This window comes from Triticum dicoccoides, chromosome 2B, assembly GCF_002162155.2.
Source record: "Triticum dicoccoides isolate Atlit2015 ecotype Zavitan chromosome 2B, WEW_v2.0, whole genome shotgun sequence".
Lineage (NCBI taxonomy): Eukaryota > Viridiplantae > Streptophyta > Magnoliopsida > Poales > Poaceae > Triticum > Triticum dicoccoides.
This window is the reverse complement of record NC_041383.1, coordinates 89777980-89783898: the sequence shown is the minus strand read 5'-3', so window position 1 is coordinate 89783898 and position 5919 is coordinate 89777980.

The following is a 5919-nucleotide window of genomic DNA, read 5'->3' as shown; positions in this document are numbered from 1 at the left end:
CCAAAAAAAATTCTCAAAACAAAAACATTATGACTTCGGTTTACATGTGCTTGCAGGTGATCCAATAGTCCAATAATACACACACCCGTGAGGGTCTGGGTCGGGGCGCCGGTAGATCGAAGGGAGAAGAGGAAGAGAACAAAGACATGTCGCGTTGGACGACATCCGCTCCGCTGCACCTGTCTGCATGCTGCCAACGACCGGTTGATTGATTATCGACTGATTCAAACCGATGGGAACTGCCATTCCAATCGGCTAGCAACTCCATGGATGCGTCGCCGTCCCTCCAGCTGCATGCATTATTTTGCATGATTGATCGAGCCGGGCGACAGCGGAGGAGGCAGGAATAATTTCCAGGTGTGGCGAAGTTTATGAATGAAAAAAAATCATGTACAACTCAACTATGGAAGAGCTCACTAGAATATTAGATAAATATTACTTGGTGTTCAACAAATACAACCAAAATCCAAAATTTAAGTGTGGGCACTCTACATACCTCATTTGATGAAGATTACATGGATGATTGATTGCCAATGTATCATCTATATTAACTAGACTGGCATAAAGATGACCTATAAAACATAAAAACCACAGATAAATCATGAATTAATAACTGGTAGGATATAATGATAGAAACCACATTATGCAAGTGAAAATAGTTAGAAAGAATACATACCCAATGAAGGTTTACTTTCATTAAGTAGACTGTGGCAGTGACATTCTTCTACTGGCTTCAGCAAAAATACACATTAAATCTGTAGAAACCACAAGAAACATTAATTGGTTAGTGAACAATTGAATAATGTTCGTTCATGTGATTCGAGCAAGTAATATGACAATTCATCTAATGCGACCAAGGGGAAGAAGGACAATGAAATTACATCTTTCATTACATACTTAATTCTTTTCTTGGGTTGTGTCATCAGCAAACCCTAGCGGACTCGGCGAGTTGCAGTCTTCGCCTGATCGCGGCCTCTCGGTGTCCTTGTCGCCGGTTGCCGCCTCGCCGGTCACAAGTCCCGTCCTGTGCGCCCACGGCCTACTGACTGCCGACTGCCGTGTGCCTGTGCAGCGGTGCCCTAGCTAAGAGCATGTCTAGCAGTACCCTCAAACCCTCAAAAATAACCGCTTTTTACGGATTGAGTCGAAAAAAACGCAAAGACTGGAACCCATTAACCCCTCAACCTGTAAACAATTTTAAGGGTTAGAGCCCGAGCCGCTCTCCCAGCCTCTAAAAGTGAGGGTTGGAGAGGGGAAACAACCCCAACCTCTATTTGTCCGTTGCCCGCGCGGGGGAGGGAAAAATCAGGTTCGTCGCCCGCCTCCTCCCTTGCCCCGCCCGTCGCCCCACCCCCAATCGCCACCGGCCGCCGCCGCCCGCCCCCGTCCTCACGCCCGCCTCCTCCCTTGCTCCGTCCGTTGCCCCTCCCCCAATCGCCGCCTCCGCGACGCCCACGTCGGCCCAGCAGCCGCCCGTCCCGAACCAGGCGCAGGTCGCGTCGGTGGTGGCCGCCACCCACGTCCTCGGCGCCAAGCGGCGGTGTGCTGGCCAGCACGTAGTCCCTCCGCAGTCCGCAGTCGCCCTGGCCCCCGCCTCCTCCCTCGCCCCGCCGCAGCCGCCCACCACCAAGCGTCGTCGGAAGACGTCGTCGTTGGGCCGAAGGGTGCTGCGGTGGCCAAGCTCGCCGCGGGAGGGACCCCGACCGTGAAGAGGACCACCTCCCGGACGAAGACCGCGCTCGCGCCCCCAATCGCCGACCCTCCGCCCATCGTGCACGAGGTGCTCGACGGAATGCCCGAGGTGCTCGACGGAATATTCCGTTATAAGGGTTGGGTTTGAGGGTTCTAGTATTTGTCCCTGTTTTTCAACCCTTAAAAGTGTCAAAGAGTGGCACTTCTCAACCCTTAAAACTGTTTTAAGGATTTGAGGGTTTGAGGGTTCTACTAGTAATGCTCTAAGTGTTGCCGCCTCTCCGTCCCTCGCGAAGGAGTCATAGACAGCCAAGCAGCCGTGCTGCGGTGCTAGTGCTACGTGAACGAGTCAGCCCATGGTCACGGCCCACCACTCAATAGGCATCAACCAAGCCCAACACGAGGCACACTCCCAAATCCTGAAAATTGTGCTGATGGGTTAATACTAGTCGTATATATACCTATTTTCACGGCAGTTTAGGTACGGCTTTCGCCAAACCACGCCAGATTGCTAGCTTCGCCCCTGCGGGCGAGCCCCCACCGGCCGGCACGCATGCAAGCTGGATGCACAACATGATAATGCATGCATGCATGGCCGATCAGATCTAAGCCGGCCACCTCTGCGGCGCGGGCACCAACCAAAAACGACCAGCGACGGCGACCGCTCGACGCAGTACGTACTGCCGATCTACCGACTACCGGCCGGTCGCAGCGCCGGAAATGGCAAACCTACCGCTAACGTGCGTACTTGCACCAAGATGGGGCTGGAGCAGGTGGGTGGCGCGTAGGGTTTGTCCGGCGCCATTAGATGCGACGGTTACAAGCTACAACAAACAAAACGGAAACTAGTCACTCATCAACGGAGGAGGCCATGGCTCCTGTGCACAGAAACAGTATGCCTGGGGCCTTCTTCGTTAACCGCTGCTTGCTGTTGGAGCCCGTTGGACCGGGGCGCCAGCGCCGCCGCTGGCCCCCTTGAGCGTTGGAGCGTTCGCGGGGCCTGCCTCTGCTATCGTGGGCCCCCACGTGAATTGTTCCTCTTCGCCAGGGCTGAGGAGCTCGCTGGGAGCTTAGGCCCTTTCTCTATCTGACCACTCCGCAGCATAGCCTGCATGTGGTGCTGCCCTTCAGTACTTGCTCGCTGATTTCTGAATCGTGGCAGTACTACATAAACCATGCAAGTTTCTAAACAAAAACATAAAGCATGTTGTATTACAATCAACTCTCTCTCATGCTAATCACGTATGCCATCTGGAATAGAGGTTATGTGTCAGGACCCCGATTCTATGCCACACCGACCTAGCATGTAACACCTCATATCACTTTGCGACCTCACGCACGGTATTCCCACGGCTGTCGCCTTACCATGCCCGGAACCGTTTGCGCCTTTTGGCACACGTATATGATAGTGTCGCTAGCATCCATATGACAAGAACCCGGGCTGACATGGCTAGTCGTAAACCCAAAGTGGCACAAACTTACAGGGACAGGCATCCATGACCCAGCATCGAACGTGTCGGTCATCAGCGAGTGAATCCAGGCTGTAGCACTGGGCTAACAGGACTCCGATGAACAGGGCTGTAGCGGGCTAACAGGACTCCGGTATTCCTCGCGTGACATTTTCCTGAAGGGACAGACACAGGAACGAAGAAGGACACATGCCGGCCAGCCTAAGTGTTCCGGAGCAGTAGCACGCTACCATGGCTCAGTGGAAGCACTAGGAGACATTTCCCGGTAAGAGAGGCTACTAAGGATAAACAACTACATACTCAGATCCCACACATAGCAATACACATTACACGTACGCATAACATGCAAGTATGTGTTGTACAACATGGCATCACAGCATAACTCAACAACTCATATAGATAAGGCTCAAAGAGCCATCGTAGCATTTATTGCAAACAGGGGTCACAGGACCCATCATATAGAGCATACAAGCCACAAGCGGAAGCATTACATGTCTGGGTATAGACATCTACAAATGAAAAAGGCTGAAGAGCCTGACAATCTACAACATCCGATCAAGATCGTAGCTGAGGTACAAGCTACTCGTCGAAGTCCACGAGAACACTAGTAAGACCGAAGTCTCCGCTGCAAAAACATAAATAAAGCAACATGAGTACAAAGGTACTCAGCAAGACTTACATCAGATCCTATCATACATGCATTTGTATCAAGAGGGTAATGTGGGGTTTAGTTGCAGCAAGCCAGCTTTGACTCTGTGGCTATCCTGTTCTATGACTACCAGAACTTCTTTGAGGTGATATGGCGCACACGAGTCCACTAATCACCACACAATACACTACTATGGATTCATCCCTGTCTCCCTACGAGAAGGCCATCCATAGCACTCACACTTGTCTTGAGCATTTTATAGTATCCACTTCAAGTTGTCTATGTACCATGTAAGCATCCAAGAAGTCCATAACCGCGAACCCGGCTATTCGAATAGATCATGTTAACCCTGTAGGGGTGTACTTCTTCACACACGCTCTCGCCACTTACCGCCATGTACACGTCATGTATCTCGGCAACCTTCAAGCGGAAGCCTGGCGAGGGTGTCGGCCACGACCTGACTAACCACACAAGACTCTAGCCTAGGTTTATCGCCTATTCGGGTTCCATCCGCAAGGAGATCCGGCCGGGGTGTCGCTCACGGCCCCAAATGATGTGTGCAGGGTTCCCGAGCCCACCATCCGGGTGCCACTCGGTACACCAGGCCACGTGTGCCTAGTCTGTCCCAAGCCCACCCTGCCGGGTGCCACTTGGTAGAAAAATAGCACTACCTACAAACACCAGAAACTAGTTGCGACTCCTGGACAGAGATCAAGTTGGTTAATAAGTCGAGAGGGGCCGAGTTACCGGAACCCAATATGTGGTAGTATCGAGTCATTGGACAACATACATAGAACTCAGTGCTTAAGGACGGTTCCAGTGAGACAACCCACCATGTACTCCTACATGGCCTCTCACCGCTACCTTTACCAAATCGTGTTCACACACTTCACTCTCAGCATCAGAACATAGAACTGCACTCCAATTCATTCCCAATGAATCAGACCTGACACAACTCTAAGCAATAGCAGGCATGGCATGGTAGGAACACAACAATGGCTTCAATCAACTCCTACACATGCTAGTGGGTTTCAACTATTTACTGTGGCAATGACAGGTCATGCAGAGGAATGGGTTCAACTACCGCAGCACAAAGTAGCAGATGAATCGTTGTTGTCCTAATGCAATAACTGAGAGCAGGAGCGAGAGAGTAGGATTGTATCGGAATGAACAAGGGGGTTTGCTTGCCTGGTAGATCAACAAGGGAGGCACTGCTTCACAGATAGGTACTCTGGAACGGACTCCGGAGCAGGACCTATCGAGAAGGAACAGTGTCGACAATCAAAATACAAGCATATGCAACAATATGATGCATGATCATGGCATGTAGATGTGATGCTGGTTGAGCTAATGCAACTAGCTTCCATTTGGTTGAAATCCATTTGAACCAAAGATTCAAATGCATCTCCAAATTAAGCCCTTATATATGCCATAATATGTTTTCACCTATACAGCAGGTTTAGGTTGGTTTGTCATGCATGAAACTAGTACAGATGGATAGATTACATTTTTCTGATAATTTTTCATATATAAATTATTTCAATCTGAGTTACGGTTGAATTTCTATGATTTTTTGAAGTTTAAATCATTTTCTGGAATTTCCTGATTTAATTTAAATCCAGAAAATGAATAACTACGTCAGCCTGACGTCAGCGTGACGTCAGCGGGTCAACGGCCAGGTCCAGGTCAAACCTGACCAGTGGGACCCATGTGTCAGTGACTGTGGCTAATCTTAATTAAATTAAACCTAAACTTGTTTAATTAACGGGGCTAATTAATTGTCAAACTAATCTTAAACTAAAAATTAGCAGGGCCGGGCCCCACATGTCAGTGTCACAGGGGGGGGGATTAGTTAGTAGGGTTGACCCGGTCAATCCCGCCGGTGTTTAGCCGCCGGCGAGGCCGAACGCGGTGGAGGGCTCGGGATTGTCGCTCCGGCGACCATCCGGGCGGCGGAGACCATCTCCGAGGAGCTGGTGCTCGCACGCGTCCAGTGGGGCAGGGGGGAGGAGCCGGGGAGGCCGGAGCTCGCCGGAGCAGAGCTCGCGGCGGCGGCCGGAGCTCGGGCTCGAGCGGCTGCGGGCTACAGAGCACGGGGAGGCAGGAGAG